The sequence below is a fragment of the Carcharhinus amblyrhynchos genome, chromosome 11, assembly GCF_965287045.1.
Source record: "Carcharhinus amblyrhynchos chromosome 11, sCarAmb.v2.hapA, whole genome shotgun sequence".
Lineage (NCBI taxonomy): Eukaryota > Metazoa > Chordata > Chondrichthyes > Carcharhiniformes > Carcharhinidae > Carcharhinus > Carcharhinus amblyrhynchos.
This window is the reverse complement of record NC_137334.1, coordinates 56,478,172-56,503,399: the sequence shown is the minus strand read 5'-3', so window position 1 is coordinate 56,503,399 and position 25,228 is coordinate 56,478,172.

Below are 25,228 nucleotides of genomic sequence, written 5' to 3'. Positions count from 1 at the left end.
AGTGTCTTGTAGATTCAGACTGTTTACCCATCTGCTGCCAAAGATCCAATCTGTTCTAGTCACCTTGAGACTCAACTGTTCAAATGATCCCTTGGCCAGATTCCATCCTCCCAACTCTATAAGCTTGAGCTCAACCAAAATTCTACTGCCCGTAACCTATCGCACAATGTCCTACTCACCAATTTCCTCTCATCCTTGGTAAACTACATTGGCTCCTAATCCTGCAGCGTATCATTATGATCAATACCCAGAACCTTGGCAGCAGTCATCATGCCTTAATTCACAGCCGTCTGCTTTACTGCCTACATTTGAGCCAGCACAATAAACCTGAGAATCTCCACTGGGTGACAGGACTATCTGCTCCCCACATCCCTCTTGATTCCAGTGTTTGGATGTGGGAAATATGTATATAGCGAGCACAATGCCGCCACACAAAATGTAATCAAACAGACCATGCAGTCATTGAAACAAAGCTTCTGCTCTGGGGGAACCCTGCGGAACTCTGCAGAGCCTGTGTCAAAATGTATTATGTTCTCTTACATAACCTCGCCATCTCAGGGGCACAAACTTTGCCAACAGTTATGCGGCGAGCAACTGAGGAGGAGAAAGAAGCAAAATACTGTGGACGCTGGAAAGCTGAAATAAAAGCAGATCTTGATGGTCTTTATCACCATTTTCCCCATGACCAATTCATCTGATCGTGATACAATGAAACACAACGCCAATTCCTTTCTCACCAACGGTCCCAAACCCACTCTCTGCTCTTAATCATTGTACCATCCTCTTGGCCAAAAAGCTAAAATAAAAACCACCACTAAACAAAAATTCAAAACTACATTTATAAATCAAACTATGCCATAAAGCATACTAAAATCAATTATTCTCCCTTGATCATTACCTTAGTGCCTACATGCCTTTGCCTGTTCTAATGTCCTTATGGAATGCTACCCCAGTGGCTGCAGCATGACCATGGGAAGACCTGACCTTGGTTGAGGAAGATTTCAGATGGTCTTCCAGAATGACCTTAGCTCATGAGTAGCTCATGCCCCACCTCGGCATGAGCAGCAGAAATCTGAACTGTTTGGCAGACAGGGATTTGCTGGACAGTCAGCGATGGTAAGATGAATTCTGACATCCTCAGTGAGGACAGATTCCTGCTTCATGATACCACGAATAGTGGACAGTGTCTCAAAAATCCTAGCAATGTGTGGATTGCTGGACTGTTGTGACACTTTGAAAGTCCCTTTGATCACAAGTATCTGCAGCTTTGATGGCAGCAGCTTGAGCTTGCATGACCTCAGTCTGAACTTTCACTGCAACACCCAGAAGTTGGGTGGCTTCTGCTTGTGAGACAATGGAATTTGGGATACCAGCCAGTTTAGGTCTGCAAATGCTCTCCTGGCATTTAGCACTTCCTGACATCTGATTCCAATGCCTTTTGCATAGAATCCCTACAATGCAGTAGAGGCCACTTGGCCCATTGAGTCAGCACTGAGCCTCCGAAAGAGCAACATGTCTGAGCCCAATCCCCCTCACGAACCCCATAATCCCACACATTGATCATGGCCAAAAGACCTAACCTGCACATTTTTGGACCATGGGAGGAAACCAGAGCAGGCAGAGGAAACCCACGCAGACATGGGGTGAACATACAAACTCCACACAGTTACTCAAGGCTGGAATCAAACCTGGGTCTCTGGCACTGTGAGGCAGCAGTGCTAACCATTGTACCACTGGGCTGCCATAAATTTGTTTGGAGGACCTCCTGGCAGCCTGCACACTGCCCTTTTCTTGTCCACTTCTTCCAGTGAGGTGCACATCACAGCATCAGGAAACTTCGGAGCACTCACCCTCCCCAGCTGTGCCATAACTCAGAGTACTTCTTGCTCGCACTTTGCTCTGCAGGCTGTTCTCGCACCCTGGCCAGCTAGAATACACCTTTCATTTAATTGGCGTAGATTGGCTTTAAGGAGTGTAAGCTGGCTTTAAGTAATGTTGGTGTCACAGAAACTTAGACCCCCTTCTGAGGCGTGCAGCCACTCAACATGTGTTTGGCACTGACAGCAGGCAGCTATTTTGCAACGCAGCAGGCAGCACAAAGTTTGTATGTTGCTTGAATCAGAAATACAGGTTAATTTTATGTTGCAATATCTGTGCCCATTTTTGGAACCTGTTCAATTTCATGGCACATCTGTCCCAAGTTGACTGATCATGCAATAGCTCCACACTATGGCCACTTATTTATTTACAGTCTGCAGAAACACAATAATTATGCATGATATAACCAAGGTTTAACTGAATAGAGGAGGTATAATATCATATAATACAATTTTAAAGTCTTAAAACCTGTAGATATAATAAAGGAACAGAAAGTAGGAAGACACCCGCAGTTTTGAGGTCCAGGAAATTAATAAATTGGTGGGTGCTGAGAGTCTTTAATAGATTAGGATGCAGTGAAAAGGAACAGTGCTTGGAACAGAGGAAGAATGAAGAAAAATCTTGGAAGCTGTCATTCTAAAAAATACTGTCATAAAGGCACAAGAAATGAATGGTAAATTGAAAGAACACAGGTGCTCAGAAAGGTCTATTGATACATGATTCCGTTTATTGTGCCAGAAGTTTAAGATTCATTTTCATTTGCCTAACCCACTTCCAGGAACATTTTGTTTCATTCCTTATTCTGTCTATAAATTAAACACTATGAAGTAGCCTCATGCTCCATTTTGGGCAAAAGGATTATCTATATCAGATTCACTTTTGCCTAATGTTTGCAGAACATTACTTGTCAATCGCTATGGAAAATAAATTAATATGTTGCAGTAGAGCAAGGAAATTAGATCATTAAGATGTTGATGGTCACTAGACTCAGACAGTCAGAGCACTATAAAATGAGTTCCAAGAAGCCTGGTGTAATCTTTTGCCCTTGGCTATGACACAATGCCTTAAAAAGATAAATAAATAATTTTTACTCTTGTGGAAACATTTAATTCAGTGCAAGACTGGTCTCTAGTGTTTTAGATGAAAATTACAAGCACTAAATATCTAGAACCAACTACACTCATGCATTCCATAAGCAATAAATGCTGACCTAGCTCACACCCTGAGTAAAAAAAAAGTAGAGGAAGACAGTAAGAATTACCAAAAATTTAAATGGTTTATTAGCAAAATCATAGACTTGTTCTTGAAGCATTAAAACATAACCACCAATGAATTTATAATAATCCTATACCAATAGTATTTGTGCTGAAAATACTGTACAGTCAGTCCTTGTTTAACATTTACCCTGTTTGTCATTTCATTGTAACATTGGTCAGTTAATGAGGCCTATGTTCTTGCTGAGCATAATAAACATCCTGTTAAAGTTGTTTTGTGCAGGCTGGTGCAAGGCCACGTGCCCCGGTGCTGTTTAGTAGTGGTGGCATTCCCTAACCCATCTTCTTGCTGGTAACTCTCAACTTGTGACCTCATCTGCTCTAGAACCTCTTGCTGCCAATCCTCAATTTGGAGCCCTGCCACTCCCTGATTCACCCTCTTGCCAAACCACCCACTCCAGACTTTCTGCCTGACCACTGAAATGACAAACCAGGGTCGATGTTAAACAGGGACTGACTGTACAGTATTTTCATCAAAAATGCTATAGTTATAGGATCATTATAAGTTCATTGGTGGTTTTGTTTTAATGTTTCAAGAGCAAGTCTGTGATTTTGGTAATAAACAGTGTAAATTGTTAGTAATTTTTATATTCTTTCCTCTTTACTTACTTTTATTTATTCATTTTTTTTTAATTCATGGGATTACGGCTAGACCAGCATTTGTGCTGATGTAATGCATGAGCTTAGTTGTTTTGAGATATTTTTCGGTTCTGAACCTACATTCCAATTTAAGAAAAATCCAAGCTTCAGATCCAGGTCCGACCCAGAGCCAGAACACCAAGATTGTGTACATGCAGATCCCAAAGATGCTAAAGCACTGCGCTGGGATTGTTATGATCAATGTTTTCTAAATGCTGTTATGAATGCCAGATTTAGCTCATGGTTGAGCATGGACTAAGAACACCTGGTCCCAAAAGTCCTTGGGAGTCTCCATGCATACACAGTCTGGGAATGGGCTGTGCATGGGCAGTACAGCATTTGAGGTTCTTGGGGGCCTCTACATGAAGCAGAGAAGAAATGGTGCAAAAGTCGCAATCATGTGACTGAGAACAGGACACCATATTCAGGGAAGAGTCCGAGGAAAGGGGGAGCTCCCAAAATAAATGTCCTAGACAAGAGGGTTGAGACAGAGGGTAGGCAGAGATCCCAGTTAAGTTAAAACAAAGGGGAGCAGAGAGAAATAGGCTTTAAGCAGAAAAGGGGCTGTAGTTGGCAGACCTTAAAGAGGACTCAGGAGAAGCGCTGGAAATCAAAACAGGTTCAGGAGAAGACGTGGCAACTGAAGAGGGCGGCAGTAGGTTGTTTGTCCATGCTGTGGACTATTGAGGTGAAAGTAAACATTTGGACCAACAGTATTCTACTTGGCTTGGCCAAAGAGCTGAAGTTGTGCTTCTGAATCGGTGCCTGAGAGTATATTCAGAAATCCACAGTTACAGATCTTGGTCATCAAGATCGAAACCCTATGAGATGAACCATCTTTGATGCTGTCCAAATTGGAGTGACTTTTGGAATTGTAAGTGAGATCCTCAGGGGTAAGGATTGGAATCCCCCATGAGAGAGACAGAGTTTTGGTGAGATTGGTTAACTCACTGGACCTCATCAATGGGTGAAGTGAACTGGTAAAATCATGCAAGAGCTGAGAAATCAGGATCATGCCTGATTTCTCGCTCTCCCGATCTTTCCAGAACTAGATTTCCGGCGAGGTCAGCCTCTCACCCATTTCCAATGAGAGGCTGAATAAATTATTCAAATATACTTAAATATTCATTTACATCTCTTTAGTGAGCCCAGCACTAAATCGCCTGGGCTAATTTGCCTTTATGCCTCGCTGTGAGAGGTTCTCTCTGGCAAGGAAAACACTTGCTCCCCATGAACCGGGAACAGTTGTACCAGCCTTGCCAGTAGTACTGGATGCCAGTAATGCCCCACAGGGAGACCATAGGCAAGGAATGGCTGCCTCTTGGGCAGTGGCGGCCTGGCACCTTGACAATGCTAGCCTGGAATCTTGGCACTGCCCACTGGGCCTATGTAGGCAGGGACAGGCCAGGTGGTCCTCTCCGGGAGGGAGGGGGGCCTGTTGTCATTCTGTAGCGCCGATCAGTTGGGGGGTGTGGTGGGAAGAGAGGAAGAGTGCGGGCCACTGCCACTCTGCAGCTCCGCTCTGTGGGGGGCTGGTTGGGTGCAATAGGTCCGGGTGGCAGTGAGAGGGTGGTGAGGGCTATATTTTCAGGCGGTCTGGAGCTCGCAATCAGCCATGGACCCTTGCAATTGCAGCTGGGGTGGCTGCGTTCAGTATGGCTCCAACAGCAGAGGCCTGACAGCACTCTTTCTCCCTGTCAGGCCTCTGCTTTTACTATTGCACATGCGCAATAGTTCCCTCTGCCACTAGCTGGTGAATTAAGCCCACCGATTCTCTGACATTGTGCAAGCAAAGGAAGATCTGACACTGGAAAAAGCAATCCAGGTAGTTAGGCAGCCAGAACTCCATTTGTAACACAAGTATTTTAAGGGGAGAAAGTAAACCATGGTGCAGGGGCCATTCATCTAGTTAAACAAAGACACAGGGACACTCCTGACTAGGGAAAGCAATATTGAACCTGCCAGCCAAGTGACTATGTCAATGCTGTGGAACAAAGCAGTCCTACAAATGAGATCAATTTCCTGTACTTTTTGCCTATTGGTTTCAGTGCAACGGGATTGGATACACAAACTGTGCAGGGCAAGAGCTCTGAAACCCATAGATTGCTGAGTCTGCAAACCCAGAAGACACTCAACCAGGTTTTTTGGGTGAGGATTTTGATTTCTCATTTAAAATCAGGATGTTTCAGTCAGTGACCATTTAACAACATTTTAATTGGACACAGAAGTGAGCATAACAGTCCTCATTGACAGAGAACCACAGCCAAAAGAACCTGGCTTTGAGCAACAGACACACCACTCACTGGGCCCACAGGACTTTGGCTTCCAGTTATAAACATGATTCTGGAACCACAAAGGTATTGCAACGAACAAACCTTCAAACCAGCCCTCCTCCTTCTTGAGAAGAGATGCCTGTGTAGCCCTGGACTTCCTCAAAATTGCAGAAATATCAAAAATACCACTGTCATTAATAATACAGAACTGCAAGTTCCCAACTACTAATCCAAAAAAAAGAGTATGCTGATTTGGACTTCAGCTCTGCACCGTCTCTCTCTTTGCAGAGCAAATTTGTCCATTCTTGTTACAGATGCCAGAAAGCCTACAATAGTCAGATCAGCCAACTGCCCAAGAGGAGTACATCTAGTAGAGAGAGTGACCAGCAGCCCAATGAGCCTCACCCTCCGAGCAATGATACAACAGGTCAACTCTGCAACCACTGAACATATGCTACAAATCCCAGCCAAAGTCACAAAAGATGCTGGTATGCGGTAGCAGCCATCCATTGCTGACAACAAAATGCAGAGGTAAGTGTACCACAAATTCTAGTCATGAGAATGCTCATTCTCCACCACAGAGGACATCATCACAGCCCACACAATATTGGAAGAAGTAAAAGAAATGGCAAAGAGACTAGCACAACATCCATCCACCCTGCATGAAGCAAGTTAAGGTAGCAACAACTGACCAGTGCAACCGGCAAAGTGACCAAATGTAGTTCAACACAAAAGTATGGAAGAAAAGGATAAAAACATACCAGATGCTAGAACAACCAGCAATAACAAACAGCACCACTCTTCCAACAGTGATCTGAACGAGATATGGAACGGTTTTCAAGCCTCCAGATTGCCTAAATCCTCAAATTCAAGGACTTGAAGTGGGGCAATAGAGTGGTGATAGTGTAGCAATAATAATGTAAATGTATGATAGTAATGACAGTAAGATATAAGGTAAAAGAGGATCATTTAAAATACATTGGATAAAGACTTGGAAGGGAGTGTAGTATAAAAGTCTGTCACATATATAGTTAATGTGGGTACCACCCACACAGTAATGTAATGTAAGAGGGCACAATACCCACACCCAGAGCCAGTTAAGTGTTGGACAAAGTCATGTGTACCAGCAAGCATGGAGACAGCTTTAATCTCATACCCTTCACTCTTTTGTAAATAGTTCTTAGGGTCAATAAAGTGGCACAGTGGTTAGCATTGCTGCCTCAAGGCGCCAGGTACCTGGGTTTGATTCCTGACTTGAGGGTGGCAACTCGGGGTTTTTCACAGTAATTCATTACAGTGTTAATATAAACCTATTTGTGACACTAATAAATAAATTTAAACTAAAGATTAATAATTCACCTACATATGATCACAAAAGTCTTCAGACCTACCAGTCAGTGACCAATACCCTATAATAGTCTGCAATGTGATTTAATAGCAAGTTTTGAGTCTACCTATTGCTATAGCAGCTATTTGAATGATTTGAGTGTTTCTTAATGCAGAATTAAAGGAATCCTGATGGATATAACAGGTGCTGTTCATGCAAAAGGGCTCTGTATATGTTGTCAATGCAGGAGAATGAGCAGGTGAATGGAATCACTGAATTTGCTGCAAGTTGCTAAGGTTGCCTTTCCACTCTCATTGCTTCCTTGCTTTCCCTCATCTTCCTCACCGGACAAAGTCTGCTGCTGTTGCTGCTGCTCTGCTTCCTGTTGAGCTTGTTCAGGATGTATCACACACAATGGAGAATTTTCATTGGGCACATGTTTGCAACTCCCAAACCTGTCAAGAGATGAATTTTTGTCTCCCTGTGGTGTGCTCCACAATGATCCTGGTTGTCTCCTGGTTTTGTTTATATTTGTGTTGTTGGCATGTTTGACGCTGGAAAGGGGTATGATGAACTAAATGTGTAGTGAGTACCCCTTGTCCCCCAGCAACCATCCTTTTACATTCCTGAAATGCTTAAGCATTGTTGGGTGGTTGATTGTCCTAAGATAAATGTGTTAAAGCCAATGTTCCCTCAAATCTGCGTGGCCATGCCTGAAAAGTTGGTCATGGCAGCTGCTTGGACATCATGCGCAAACTTGCACGATCCCGCTTGTGTGTTTGGAGAATAGCAAGGTATTGATGTAGTGATAGCCTTTTCTGTTGATAAGTGATGGTCACGTTGAGATCTATGAGGAGTGTGATGCACTGGTCAGCACTGGTGAAGAAAGCATTGATGATGCACTGGTGAAGGGGGCATTGATGACATGCCTACTTCAGCTTTGTATAGCAAACTGAGGTGTACAGCTGGTGTCCCTGATAAGAGAATGAAAGAAGCAAGTGTCAAAAGCAATGACAACCACCCTATCATGGCATTAAACTCACTCTCCCTGATCCAACAAACAGCAAGTCATATTGCAGGAGACTGCAGAAATCTGCAGCAGAGGCTTTGAGAAGTGCAACCTCCTGAAGCACTGCTTCTCGGATAGATCCAAATAAAAGTGGCACTTATCAGGTGCACACTGCATGCTAGGTGTGTCTCCCTACAGGCAGCGCCACACCTTACCATACCCTCACCTACTATCTTCTAATCAGCCCTGGAATGTTGTACTGGTGACTGGGGCTGCTGAAGGTCCATTTCTTGCAAGTGTTCCTCCATCCAGATGAAATCGCAGTAATAGCACCCATAAGGAGATAAAATTCCCTGAGGGTGGCATGCATGAACGTATCAGGTAAGGGTCAGACCTTTTCATTTTTAAGCAGTAACCCTCCCTCACAATCTCCTTCCACCCATCACAGATTTGGAGGTTAACATCAAGGCCACAATATACAAAGACTATTTTAAAATACAGACTCAGGCCAAAATTCTCCCTCCCTGCCCGTCACGGGAATCCTAACAGGCAAGACAGAAAAATCAGCGAACGACTTAAACGTCCATTTAGCTCAGGCAGGAACTTCCTGTCCTGGGGTGTGCGTAGCTGGAGAATTCCACCCTTGGGATATATTTTACACTGAAGGTGCTATCTCAAGGCACATTGTTGTTATTCATCTGGAATATTCTCAGAAAAAGGCAGTTGTTTGTTCAGCTTTTCTCATGGAAGAAAGAATGCTGCTTGTGAACATGGTAATTTATCCAGTTCAGGTCTGACTGCCCTCAGCAGTTCCTTCTGTCCTTAAATAAAGCAATTCCCCCAACCTCCCCTCTGGTGCAGAATCTGAATTTCTGACAGGCTTTCAGGTAATTATTCATCAGCAGGAAGTTTCCTACTTCCTGAAGTTAAATTTTTTACAAAGAGGGGACTGTCAATCAGACAGCACATAACAAAAGTACAGACTCTCTTCTTATGTCTTAATATAAATTTAAGAGAAGTGGTAGGCAACTAGAATGGTGATCCTTTATCAAAAGACAATGGTGTAAAACATCTGCTATACAATGCCGAGGTGTAGCTTAGAATTGTAATAATGAAGATCACAAGATGTCAGCACAGGTGTTGATATCTTGTGATCTCAACTATTTCAATCACAGCCCAAATCAAAGAAGCGTTTCTGTTAACGTGTGGTCCTGAAAAACAGATTCCATCTGGCCTTCCATTTTAAACTTGGAAAATAATTGCTTTCATTTCAATCTCGGTCATCATAGCTTGATGCAGGACTTAATTATATAGATATTATTGGATATTTTTATGAGAGTGAAAACATGTATAAAGCTGAGAGTGAGGGTAACTGAGACGTTTGAAAGTAACGCTATTTGAGGTGAATTTAAGCATTCCTGTCCATTGATTAGAATCAAGTTGTTTTAACTACTGCTGCATTAAAACATAGAAACGAGTTTCCTGGAGCAATACATTGTGAGGCAAACTAGGGGCAAATCTTTGTTTCATCTATTCCTGTGTAGTAATTTAGGGTTAATCAGTAATGTTACAGTAAAAGCTCCACTGGGAAATAGCGATCACAATACGATTGAATTCCATGTTTTTGAAAGTGACGTACTTCAATTACAAGTAAGTACGAGGGATGATCTTATAGAAATCTATAAAATAATGATGGGCATAGATTAGCTAGATAGTCAAAACCTTTTCCCAAAGGTAGGGGAGTTTAAAACTAGAGGGCATAGGTTTAAGGTAAGAGAGGAGAGATACAAAAGGGTCCAGAAGGGCATTTTTTTCACACAGAGGGTGGTGAGTGTCTGGAACAAGCTGCAGAGGTAGTAGGTACAATTTTGTCTTTTAAAAAGCATTTAAACCATTACATGGGTAAGATGGGTATATGGGCCAAATGCAGGCAAATGGGACTAGCCTAGGGGTTTAAAAAAAGGGTGGCATGAACAAGTTGGGCCAAAGGGCCTGTTTCCATGCTGTAGATCTCTATGACACTATGAAGGGAGAACTGGCTACAGTTGGGTAAAGGAACTAAAAAGTATGGCAGTAAATAAACAGTGGGAAACATTTAAAGAATTAATTAAAGATTTTCAACAAAACTACGCTCCATTGAAATATCAATACTCAGCAAGAGAGACCCATCTGTGGCTCACTTGGGAATTAAAAGATAATATTAAGTTAAAAGAAGGGACTTATGATAATGCAGAGAACAATAGCAGGTCTGAGATTATTTTGTCAACATAAAATCTGATAAAAAAGGGAAAAAACAGAATATGAGAATAAACTAGCCAAAAATATATAAATAGATTGTATGGGCTTCTATAAATTTATTAAAAGGAAGAGATAAGCTAAGGTAAACTTTATCCTTTAGAAGCAGAGACAGGCAAAACGATCATGAGGAATGAAGAAACAGCAGTGGCACTGAATAGTAGAAAAAGTATAAATTGTATACCAAAAATAGTGGGTAACTTAGAGGCTAAAAAGAGTGAGAAAATTAAGGTAACTAAGATCAGTTGTTAAAAAAGCCCTTATGTTTATGGAAAAACAAAAGGGATTAAAATCCAACAAATCCCTGATGGCCTAAGCCCTAGGGTTCTAAAAGAGATAGATGCTGAGATAGTAGATGCACAAGCTCTGATTTTCCAAAATTCCTTTGATTCAGGAATGGTCCCAACAGATTGAAGGTTGGCAAATACCTTTCAAGAAAGGAGGGAGAGTAAAAAGGGACCTACAAGCCCATTAGTCTAACATCAGCCATTAGAAAAGTGCTGGAATCCATTATTAAGAAAGTCTTATCAATACACTGAGAAAAGTATCACATGATTAAAACAAGTCAACATGGTTTTACAACAGGGACATTCTGTTTGACTAATAGAGTTTTTTTGAGAGACTATTCTGTTGGATAAATAAAGAGGAGCCTAAACGTAGTATACTTGGATTTCCAAAAAGCATTTGATTAGGTGTCTTACAAAAGGTTAATAGGCAGGATAAGAACTTATAGAGCTGCAGTTAATATATTGGCATGGATAGAGAACAGGTTCATGGACAGGAAGCCAAGAGTAAGCATAAACGGGGCATTTTCAAGTCGGCAGATTGTGACTAGTGGAGTGTCACAAGGATTAGTGCTGGGCCTTCAGCTGTGTACAACTGGTATTAATGACTTAGATGATGAGCCAGTGAGCAATGTATTCAGATTTGCTGACAAAACAATGTTAGGTGAGACTGAAGGCAGTGAGGACCGTGCTATAAGGGTCTGGCGCATAGAAGGCTAACGTGGGACAGAGTACACTACTGCCCACACAGTGATGGAAGAACACACATGGCATATCGGATTCAGTCCAGTATTGGGCAGAGTCAGATGCACAAGCAAGCCTGAAGACTGCTCCTAACTTGAACCCTTTACTATATATAGGTACATAGATCTTGAGGTTAATAACTACATGCAGTCACCTACATAAGACTATAAAATTTTCATTAAGACCTACAGAATGGTATCTAATACCCTACAATAAGGAGGACATAGTGGGAAACATACATGATATAGATGGATTAACTGAGTAGTCAACACGATGATTGTAAGAATAGGAAAGCAGAATATTTTTTGAAAGAACCAAAATTTTAAATGTTGCTGTTCAGCAATGTTTGGGTGTGGTTATGCAATGAACACAGAAAGTTAGCACGCAGATATCACAAGCAATTAGGAAGGCAAATGGCATGCCAAGAGACTGGAATATAGAAATAAGAATATCTTGCTACAATTGTACAAGTTTTGGTGAGAACACATCTAGAATATCGTGTGCAGTTTGGTCTTCAAGTTTAAGGAAGGATATATTTGCATTGGAGGCAGTCCAACAGAGATTCACTTGATTGATCCCTGGAGTTAGAGGGCTGTCCTATGATGAGATGCTGAGTAAATTGAGCCTATGTTCTCTGCAGGTTAGAAAAATTACAGGTAATCTCATCAAGCCTATGAGATTCTGAAGGGGCTTGACAGGGTAGACACTGAGGGCACTATCTTACGAAAAAATATCTAAGAACTGAATGAGCGAGAAAACGGGAGAGTTTCAGATTTGTCTTTTGGGTGAGCTTGAAAATGCAATCTCAGTGCACTTAGTGCAAAGAAAACACTCAGATTCAATTCTTGGTAGCAGAGGAGGTGGAGAATGAAGTTATCACAGAGTTTGCATCGACTACTGTTTTTGGTAGGGCATTTCATATCCCAACAACCAAAAGGAATGTTCCTCATTTCTCCTTTTGATATTTCAGTGATGGTTTTAAATTGATGTTGTTCTTTATTTACTGATTCACAGGCTGGTTGAAGTATTTTTTCTAATCTGTTTTAATGAAATCTTTCATAATTATTATCTTTCTATTAAGTTTCATTTTAACATATTTTGCTCCAATAAAAATAACCAAATTTGTTCAGCCCCTCCTCGTAAGTAAAGTTCTGATGCACTGACTCCATGTAAGTAAAGTACATCATTCCTCAAAGTTATTGGTCCAAGACATACGATCAGAGTCCAAACCTCTCCGTCTGATCCCAATCGGACAGAAGACCATTCACTTACCTACATATGTCCAACTTGTGATCCATGATGTAGAAGAACACCCTCAGTACAGGAATCTGCACAGAAGCCATGCCCCCTTAATGGCACTAGCTGCCACAAGATAAGTTTCAGTGTCTGGTGTTAATGTTAGTGAATGAGTAGGCTGGTAGGGTGGTAGGTAGTTGAGGTAAATAAGTAGGATGGCAGGTAGATAGGATAATGCGTGGATGAAGTATAAGGTAGATAAGGTGATGGGTAAGTAATGTGATGGGTGAGTAGGTTAAAAGGATGATAAGTGGCATGAGTGATAGGTGGTGAGTGTAGAAAGTGGGTAGCATGGAAGTTGGATAGAGTGGTAAGATGGTGAGAGGTCAATCAGGGTAGTCAGTTGTATCGTTGTCCAGGAGTTAGCCAAGGATTTTTCTTTCTCACGTTTCTTGGATATCTATCCCAGGTAAGTATGTCGGAACTGTCCTAAATCTGCAAATCCAACTCAGAATCAGAGACTTCTTTGACAGTCCCAGGGAAAAGGCGAATTGCCCAGATGTTCATGCTTCCTGGGAAATTTCCATGGAGTCAATGCATCAGAGCTTCCATCAGGTATCAACGCATATCTTGGGTTGTACTTCCAGTCTGTGATGCTCAGGACTAGGAAGATCTGAGCCACTATTTTCTATGCATCATCAATAACTTTGACATTACTACCTAGGATAGGGCACTCTTTGTAGACAAAACCCATCTCCACACTGAATTAACCTACTGTGAACAGGATAGTGATAAATTTCACAAGACATAGAGTACAAAATCAAGATAGTTATGATGAAACAGGTTGGTTCAGTCTTAACTGGAGTTTTGTGTCTAACGCTGGACACCGCATTTTAGGAAGGATGTGAAGCTTTCATAGAGTGTGCAGAAATAATTCACAAGAATGATTCCAGGATTGAAGGACCTTACTTACAAGGATACATTGGAAAAGCTGGGGCTGTTCTCCCTGGAGAAGGGAAGATTCAGTGGGAAATGAGCAAGCTGAAATAATATCCACCAGGATAGTTCTGTTTATACACCTTGGGATGGAGAATACTCTAATTTCTCACGATCTACCTCGACAATGGGGAGGGCAAACAGATTGCGTGACAACTTTGCAAAACACCTCAATCCAGTCTGCAAGCTGGATCCCAAGCTTCCAGTGGCCTGCTGTTTTCATTCTTCACCATGTTCTCGTGCTGACATCTTTGACCCCATTCTGCTATTTTAATACAATAAAATGCAATGCAAGCTGAAGGAACAGCAACTCATCTTTTGACTAGATGCTTTACAGCCTGCTGGACTCAATGTTGTGTTCAATAATTTCAGCTGTAATCTCTGCTCCCCCTTTTTTTCCCTTTTATTTGTGTGTGTCAGCCTTATTCTTGTTTTTGTTTGCTTTGCTGTTGGATGGCTGTTGACTATTCTGCCATTTACACCTCCTCTGCACTTTACTCATTTCTTGACTTGTCCCATTACCACTCATTTTGGCTCTATAGCACCAACTCTTTTGTCATTTAATATTTCTCATTTTAAAAACGAATTTACAAGACGTGCATGTCGCTGACTAGACCAGCAGTTATTACCCATCCCTAGTTACCATCAAGAAGATGACAGTGAGCTGCAGTCCCTGAGATGGGCCTACACCCACAGTGCTATTGGGGAGGGAATTCCAGGATTTTGACCCAATGACAGTGAAGGAATAGTGATATATTTCCAAGTCAGGATGTTGATGGCTTGGAGGAGAACCTATCGCAGATCTTACTTTGACTTCTTTTTCCACCCACACCCAATTCAGCTACAGAAAAGCTATTACATTTCTAATGTATGCCAATTCTGATAAACGGTCACAACGTGAAGAAATGTTAAATCTGTTTCTCTCCCCGCAGATGCTGCCAGACCTGCTGTGCAGTTCCAGCATTTTCTGTGTTTATTACAAAGCAAGATAATGTAGTTTTTGGAGCCAACCATCTCTGCCCCAGGATATTAATGCTGGAGTACTCTGGGACAGTGTCCTAGATTCAGCCACCTTCAGCTGCTTCATCAAAGGCCTACCCACAATCATAATATTAGAAGTGAGAATGTTCAGTCCAATGTTCAGTTTCATTGCCAAATCCTTGGGGGTAATGAGACAGTGCATGCCCACATGTAGCAATATTTGGACAACATTTAGGCTTGGGTTAGGAAGTGGCAAGTAACTTTTGCACCACACAGAAGTGTCAAGCAATGGTCATCTGTAATAAGAAAGCGTTTACCCACCTCCCCTTGAGATTCAGTGGGATTATCATCACCAAATCTCCCACTAGCAACATTTTGGGATGGGGTGGGGAAAGATGGTCACCATGGACCAGAAATTTACCTGGACAAGCAATGCAGATGAAGTGCAGGTCAGGAATTAGGTATTCTCTGGCAAATGACTTACTTACTGATTTCCCAAAGTTTTGCCACCATCTGCAAGGTAGAAATTAGAAGCTGAACATTCTCTACTTGTCTGGAAGAGTGCAGCTCCAATACACAAGAAGTCCAGCACCATCCAGATCAAAATAACCCATTTGACTGGCACCCTTTAAACATTAATTTCCTCCATTATCAGTGCACTATAGCAGCAAATTGTGCCAGTTGCAAACAGCGCTGCAACAACTTGGCAAAGTTTCTTCAGCAGCACTTCTCAAGCTTGCAACCTCTGCCACCATGAAAGGTAAAAGTACATGGGAACACTTGCATTCTCCAACTTCCCCTTCAAATCATACAACATCCTGACTTGGAAATATATCATTCCTTCTTCCTTACTGGGTCAACATTCTAAAGCTTCCTTCCTAACAGCACTGCGGGTGTACCTATATCACATGAACAGCAGCGGCTTTAGAAGGTGGCCCACACCGCCTTCTCAGGGTTAACAAGGGATGGACAATAAATGCTGACCTCGCTGACTTAGTGACACTCCCCACACAGATTTTTTTTAGATCAGATGCAGTATTCTGTCTGTTCAGAATAAATACTCTTAAAATAAATTTTTCCAAGGTTGCTAAATTTACTGGCCTATTTTTGTTCTTCTGAAGTTCCTTGCAGTCCATATCATACATAACCATGCTCTTTACTTTTGCAAATTTTGTATCCCTCTACTTAAGTTCATATCACTTACACAAAGAAGAGTTATGGTCTCAGCATTGACTCCAATATATTTCCACCAATTTTGTTTTTTTATATTTTAACTTAATTGAGTCGCATGACGTATTCATATTCTGAATTCCATCCACAAAATATGCATTTTTAAATCTCTTTACAGCTTCCATCCTAAGCTGTTGGGATATCAGTTTCTCATATGCCATTCCTATCTGTTTCTACGATCTTAATTGTTCAATATCCAGCATGGTAGAATCTGCTAGAACTCTTTGAGGATGTAAGTAGTAGACTTGACAGGGGGGGAGCCAGTGGATCTGGTTTATTTGGAATTTCAGAGAGCTTTCGAAAAGCCCCTCATAAGAGATTAATGTATAAAAATAAAGTGCTTGGGGACTAGGGGTAATGTACTGGGATGGATAGAAAACTAGTTGGCAGACAGGAAACAAAGGGTAGAATTTTACCGGCACGTCTGCCTGAGGTTCGTACGATCCTGACCAAAGCCAATGGAATCGGGGCAGGAATGCCGGTGAAATATGTCTCAAAGAATAGGAGTCTTTTTCCAAGTGGCAGGCAGTGACTAGTGGGGTACCGCAGGGATCAGTGTTAGGACCCCAGCTATTCAGAATATGTATTAATGATTTAGATGAGGGAACTAAAAGCATTGTCTCCAAATTTGGAGTTGACACAAAGCCGGGTGGGAAGTTGATCTGTGAGGAGGATGCAGAGATGCTTCAGTGTGATTTTGACAAGCTGAGTGAGTGGGCAAATGCATGACAGATGCAGTATTATGTGGATAAATGTGAGATTATCCACTCTGGAGCAAAAACAGGAAGGCAAATTATTATCTGAATGGCTATAAATGAAGAGAGGGGACTATTCAGCGAGATCTGGGTATCCTCATAAACCAGTCACTGCAGATAAGCATCCGGGGGGGGTGGGGGCAGGGATGGCAATAAGTGGTAGTCCACAGGAGATTTCCTTACCCATGTTTGATCTGCTCCCATGAGACTTCTTTGGGTCAAAAAACAATGCTGACAACTCACAGGGCAATTCCCTTCTGACTGTGTACCACCGTGCTGCCACACTGCTGCATATGTCCTGTCCCACTGGCAGCAATAGTGATGGTAGTGCCCATTATTGTGAGGTAGTGTAACATTATCTGTAAGGTATGATTCCGTGTTGCTTGACTAGTGTGTGGGACAGCTCTCCCACTTTTGGCACAAGCCTCAAGATGTTCGTAAGGAGGACTTCCCAGGGTTAACAGGGCTGGATTTGGCACTGTCATTTCCAGTGCCAAGGTCACTACTGGGTGATCTGGGTCTGAAGACACACGTTGGCCAGACCAGATAAGGATGGCCGATTTCTTCCTTAAAGGACCTTGTAGTGAACGAGATGGGCTCTCACCGACAATTGACAATGGTTTCATGCCCATTTTTACTGAAACTAGCTTTTTAATTCTAAATGGAGTAATTGAATTCAAATTCCATCAGTTGCTGTTATGATTCAATCCCATGTCCCTAGATCATTAGCCTGGGACTTCACATTGCTTGTCTGATGACATTACCACTACAACATTGTCCCTTCCTTTTATTTTTATTAATTTTCCGTATTAATTGCTTATTTCTACATAATCCCGGATATCATTTTTCTTACTGTTTCTAGACTTCCACAGGATACTGAGAAACTCTTGGCAATGATAACATTTTTGACAAATCTAAATCTGCTAAATACCACATTCTATGGGATCGTGTTCTGATTGCTGATCTGATGCCAACAGAGCCCTTATTTGCTGTTGCTAATCCATCTTTTAAGTTCCCACATCACACACCATCCCCCAACCAATATGGCATATAGGTGATTTACTCCCATGCCTTTGCCAATACTGTTGTGCTGTAATAAGACATGAAGAAATGCAAAATAGCATGCCGGCCCATCTTATCCTTTCACTTTGACCTTTTCCCTTGGAGCAAAGCTTACATGCCTAATTAATGTCTTTTACTTAAAGTGCACTTCAGTTAAGAACTCTGAACATGAACATACATCTGAAAATTCTGAGATAAATCTCATAGGTACTCCAATTTGATACACCAACTGACAGCTTCCAGTCCGAATTCTTTGCATTGCTGCCAAATGCAGCATTCGTTCTTCCTTTATAGACTAGTAAATAATCTGTCCAAATTATGACAACCTTTGAGCTGAAAACAGTAGAGAATAGGAAATGTCTAATTTCTTCAAAATGTCTCTGGAATTTGCAGTTGTATTCAAGTGCTTGAAAATTACTTTGCATCAATTGTAAAGGAATCAGTTGCACCTTTCTTTGATAATAAGAAATACATGTCCATTTGGCCCGGTGACCAATGCTAACAGAAAAGAAGTTAAGATACAGATGCCATGTAGCCAGACTCAAAGAAGATCTATGAACAGTGTGAAAGCAGAGATGTAAACACAAAGAGAAAGCAGACAGAGGCAGAAAGAAAAACGCACCAAATTCTTGTGAGGAGAAGAATCAAATAGCCTTCAGGGAGAAATCTTCTTATCTGTTTGGTAGAAAAGGAGACACTGTATGAGTTGGCTAAAAGGATCTAGACACTGATTTTACTATCACTGCCCCACGAAATCTGGGTAGGTGAGGCTCCCAAAAAGGCATTCTCTGTTGGCCTTGGGTGCGATCTTACGAGCCTCAGGAGGGCATGCCGGTAAAATTCCAACCCTAAAGCCTGGAAAACTGTGAATAGCTCAGTCGCTAAAGTGCTGGGTGTTTCCCAAAATTGGCCAAGCTGTTAACTACTGTGTTAATGAGGGCTGGTCAGTTGAAAAGGAAATCTGATAAGCAACTCAAGGGAGATATGTCTACAAGAACAAAGAATAGAGCAAGGGCTCTTTCTGATTCTGGTTCTACATAAGAAATAGGAAATAGGAGCAGGAGTAGGCCATCTGGCCCTTCGAGCCTGCCCCGCCATTCAATAAGATCATGGCTGATCTGTCGTGGCTCAGTTCCACATTCCCGCCCTCTCCCCATAACCCTTAATCCCCTCTCTTATCAAAAACCCATCAACCCGCGTCTTAAAAATATTTAGCGAGGTCGCCTCCACCACTTCAATGGGCAGAGAATTCCAGAGATTCACCACCCTTTCTGACCTGGGAAATACACAATATGGGAGATCATGGCTCTAAGGTGATTGGAGGCTGCACTGAAGGCATTAGCCGAAGAGGGGCAATGGCTCCATGGAGCAAAAACCTCCTGACTTCTTTCAGAGTGAGACAGGTCTGTCATCATTATTTTTCCACCAGGGCCCTTGCTGTTGTCTGGTAGCTAACCAGGCCAGAATACTGTCATACATGCCAAGATGGTGCAGTCCAAAGCCAAGCTTTTTATATTGAGAGCTGCTCATGGTCATTCTGTAAGGCCATCTGCAATTTCCTCCAATGAAAGTCAGCAGCCTTCCATCAGCCACTGGGGAAACATTAATCAGGACAGATAAAGTCTTCTGTAAGGAAGAACATTAAGGAAATGCACAAGGATGATTGGCGTTTTATTTGCAAGCAGTATGATATGGTTTGATTTATAAAATCCATTTGGAATGTTTAATTTGTTGACTTTTGTTTTTGCATTTTGCATCCAGAGGATGGTACAAAAGTTAGAGATAGAAGGAAGGTGAGATGCAGAACTGTTGGTGAATGGGAACCTTTAGCATCTGTCACACCATCTCTGCCAACATCAGCAATTTTAAAGAACTCTATAAAGCACCAAGCACTTGGGCAATTGCAGTAACTGACAATAGCAATTAGATCATAGATCATAGAATCATACAGTGCAGAAGGAGGCCATTCAGCCCATTGAGCTTGCACTAGCCACACCCTGGCCCTATCCCTATAATTCCATGCATTTACCCTGACTAGCCCCTCTGACAATAAGGGGCAATTTAACATGGCCAATCAATCTAACCCACACATCTTTGGATTGTGGAAGGAAACCTGCATACCCAGAGGAAACCCACAGAGACACAGGAAGAATATACAAACTGCACACAGATTGTGACCCAAGCCGGGATTCGAACCCTGGTCCCTGGCACTGTGAGGCAGCAGTGCTAACCATTGTGCCACCATGCCACCCACCTGAAGTGGTTGATTATCCCTTGGAATAGCATTGGTGAGGGGGCCCTTCCTACGACTGAACAGTGTTCAGCCATCTGAGGTTGAAAGAAGGAATTAGTTGGAACATTGAGCTCCAAAATGGATGGACTGATGTCAAATCCTTGTTGCACGCTGATTGACTCTTGATCTTCACGCTGTACAATATTTCTAGTGGACTTTCATTGCGCATGCATCAATTTACCATTTCACAACTCTCATCAGAAGTATGTGGACATAGTTCTACACACTTACTTCTATATACATACAGGCAGTATGGTAGCACAGTGTTAGCACTGCTGCTTTACAGTACCAGGGACCCAGGTTCAATTTCTGGCTTGTGTCACTGTCTATGTGGAGTTTGCTCATTTTCCCCATGTCTGCGTGGCTTTCCTCCAGGTACTCTGGTTTCCTCCCACATTCTGAAAGATGTGCTGGTTAGATGCATTGACCCAAACAGGCACCAGACTGTGGCGACTAGGGGAATTTCACAATAACTTCATTTCAGTGTTAATGTAAGCCTTACATATGATTAATAAATAATAAACTTTAACTTTAACATGCTATGGACACCATTTTTGATCTGTAAGGCTATTCCTTGGGCACTATGCACCTGAATTTTGCACTCAGAGACTTTCGAGATTTAATTCTTTTTACACTTTTTTTTCCTACTTAGCACTATACCAACATTTTACATCCCAGTTGAAAGGCTGAAACAATTTGACTTAACTTCCTCTCTGACTTTGTAAAATGGATTTGTCATGAATCAGTCAGGCACAGATTTAAACTACTGAAAGTGGCAAAGTTTACAGACTTCACAAAAGCAAATTGATTCTGCCACCTCTTCAGGCACTACATCCTAGTTCTTTGTTTGGGTGGCTTAACTGCTGTTTCGGAAGTACTGAATCTCACATATCTAGATTAGGTGTCTCAGGAACATCCTTTAATGAATTTTCAAAGTTGATGCAATAGCTGTGATCAGCCATCTGATGTGACAGTTGCTAATTTTTTTACTCTATTTCAAAGACATAAACTAATTTAGTAAAACAATCTTATCATGCTACAGTTACTGAGCCACCAACCTTGATACAGTAACTCTTATAAATAAATTCCTTTTTACTGTTTGCAAATATTTGAATTATGACTGATACCAATAGGTTTACATGTTCTTCAGCTATTTATTCCTTTTCCATAAGTGTGGCACAGTGGTTAGCACTGCTGCCTCAGAGTACCCGGGGATCTGGGTTCAATTCCAGCCTTGGGTGACTGTTTGTTCTCTCCGTGTCTGTATGTGTTTCCTCCAGGTGCTTCAGTTTCCTCCCACAGTCTGAAACATGCGCAGGTTAAGTGAATTAGACATGATCAATGTGCAGGGTTATAGGCTTAGGGCAGGAGAGCTGGGCCAAAGTAGAGTGCTCTTTTGGGGGGTCATTGCAGATTTGATGGGCCAAATGGCCTCCTTCTAAACTATGGATACATTAAAATATCTAACAGTTATGTCAGCACAGCAAAACACACCTACGTGACTTCACTAAGCTTCACTCCAGGACTTAAGAGCACATAATCTAGAATTGATACTTCAGTCAATTGCTAATTACAGTTATATCATAGAATACCTACAGTTGAAAAGTAGACTTGCACTGATAACAGGCACTATTTCTGTAACTTCACATATTTATTCTGCTAAACATCTGGACACTAAGGGGCAATTTAGCATGGCCAATCAACCCAGCCTGCACATCTTTGGACTTAAGAGGCAACATTCAGTCAATTACTAATTATTACTGCTTAGTATTTTACTTTGGATGAGACATTAAACCAAGGCTCATCGACCTAGCCTCATGTTTAAAGGAAATGTTAAATATCCTCTGGCATTATTTGATAAACAGCATGGAATTCTCAATGTCCTGGTCAACTATCATCCCCCAACCAATAAAATGGACTCAAAACATTAACTCTGCTTCTCCCTCCAAAGATGGTGCCTGACCTGCTGAGTTTTCCTGCATTTCCTGCTTTTACTTCAGATCTCCAGCATCTGTTGTATTTTGCTTTTACAACTAATAAATTGGCCATTCATATCATTGCTCTTTCAGTTAAATAAGAAATTGAATATTTAGAATGTGAAAATGCCTGATATTTCTAGCTGTCTTTTATGGGTCCTTCCACCATGCTGAAATCAGCCGTAAATTGTAGAACTCATGAGAAAGCTTTGAAACTTTGGATGACAGCTATTGAAAACATTAGCTGGTGATGAGATCTTTCATTATTTGGACTCACATATCCAGGCAGTGATGCCTGGAGAGAATGGAATTCAGACCATCGTCAGACCTCTGTGGTAGGTTCCATAGTTGGCTACCTGAACAACAAATATATAGAGCAGGATTTCTGGATCACGCACATCCCAAAACTGGAAATTCCTGCCCAAGCTCAATGGACCTTTAAATGGTCCGCCAAATTTTCAGTCACCGCTGCAATTCCCGCGGCAAACGGGAAGGGAAATTTTCAATCATAGTAAACCAAAGCACAGTTGATAATTGGCCTTTGTCCCACTAAAGAAGTTTCAGGAGATAGATCAGCCAGTGGAGAAGGGAATTATCCCCATCCTGTTCCAGATAATAGCACCAATTAATATCCTAACATGTAGGGTGATCCGAACTAGAAAAGTAGCAAAAAAGCTCATCGATGCTGATAAGCTGCTTGTTATAGCTGGTTAAATTCCAATAGTACACATATGGCCTTCCAAGTTCTTGGCTCTGCTAGTCTGTGCATAAACTTTCTTCACATAGACAAGGAAAGAATGTGCTCTCCATTTTGGACAAACAGAAGTTCTACAGGTGTAACCTTTTCAATGGCTGTTTTGGAGACTTGAACAAAGTAATGTGTTTCCACACAAGTCAGACTCACAATGGACTAATAAAAGCACATGGTTAATTAAATTGCAATTAAAATTATGATGGAAATTGCAGGTATAATGTAGGGCATTTTATATGAATAAGTAAGAATAACGGTGAAAATGAACTACTTTATACCATTTAAAGATAAATTTCAGAGATGTTCCAAGAAAGGTTGCCTCAGGGCATTATCCAATCCTGCTCCAAATTTGCCTTTATACAGTGAAAGAAGTGATTGTAAATTGGTAGGATACTGTTTTCTATACAAGTCTTAAAAAATTGTTGTCAGTGATATCAACAAACAAGTGATTAATGCAGTTGTAAAATAAATCTCTGTCCAACCGTTTAGTGGAAAAATTAACCCATTTCAACTAAATAGATTAACACCTCTGTTAAAATAGCAAGCAAAGTAATGTGTTAAGTGTTTGTCTACAAATATCACAATGTAAATTTCTAAGCCAACAGCTTCGTACTTATTGCAAAAATTACTAAATTAATATATATAACTTTAAAAAAGAATTGCCTTTGTCGTGCAATTATTGTTTATAATGGCAATTGTGATGCTACCATATACTTAAGTGATATATGTTTATGCAGCCAAGTTTACAAAGCAATAAATAGCTCCTGCACACTGAATAAACAATGAGACCATATGCCAAGTCATTTGTAATTGTGTGGGAGCCACTTTTGCAAAGTACACTCAGCAGGTCTGCCAGTCTATGACAGCTATTATACTACATGAGTTTATTGTGTGAAATTTCTCTTCTTTCTTTTGGAAGCCAGTATTAATAATTACTCTGCTATGATTTTGCTGCATGTATAATGGATTTTTCCTGCTTCTTCTCTTTGGTCTCCCCACGCTGTGCCCTATCTCTGGCTAAGAGGAAAAGTGGAAAATTAGCCCCAGCCTTTGTCACAGTCGCTTAGAGCTGAATTTTCACTTCAGAGGTGGGAAAGCAGAATCAAGACTATTTCTGGATCCCAAGACCAACCTCAGGGGGAAGCAGTACTCTTTGGGATTTTCACAGAGGATTCCCCTTAAATAGCATGGGGACTTGTTCCCTACCAAAATAAGGTTGTGGGTGGAGGACCATTCAGGGGAAAACAAGATTGGGAGCAGACTGCAGTGGTTAAGTAATAAAGTAATAAAGTGGTTAAGTAATTAAGTAATAAAGAGGACACTCCAATAACTTACACCAACTTTCTAAATCTATAAATAAAAAGCAGATTCAGCATCTAGGCCACAGCAGTGGAGTGGTGGTGATTGCTGGGGGAAGCGGGGAGGGGGTTGAATATTAGGTGTTAAACTGTCTCTTGTCACTTTAGAGAACTATAGGGGCGGATGGCCCTGTAGGACACAAACCTCAGCAAAAATGACTGATGCCGGGAACAGGATGGGGAAAACAGCACATTGGCTGGTTTCAATACTTCCTGGCCTCATCCATCTCTGTTCTCAACTTCGGCGGGGCCTGAAAATTCCCGTCTTCGTGACTGACCATGAGGAAGAATATATGTGTGATGGATGCATTTATTTCCCGTTACTTTCTGAGTCGCCTTCTTTGAATTTCAGTCAACATCAACTCTTTGTGATGAATGGTGGGAATAAACTCACTGAATTATTTTTAGCAGAGAACACTCATTGTTGTATTATATACAATGGAATAGCTTAGTTAATAGCAGTTAATCTACGCAACACTGCATAAGGCTGCAGTGAGATTGGAACAGGATGTTTCCCTGTGGGTTTCAGGATCCCACCATTAGTTCAAATGGGAGCCATCTCTGCAACTTTTTAAAAGGCCCACCACTGTGGAGGTGGATCCTGCAACTGCAAATGAAGGCAGGCAGACAGCAACCTTGATCCATACCCATACATCCACACACACAAACATACAGACACACACACACGTCGATCATCCTTTAATATTAAAGACGACCATCTTAATTTGTCATCCAGGCTTTGGACTATGTGGGTGCAAAGATGAGTAATAAGTCCTATCTTACTACAAAACATTGTAGTGCAGTGAGGACAGGACAATGAGGCTGGCAGGTAGTTAGGGAGCTAGTCTCATGGTTTTTGTGTCCTCT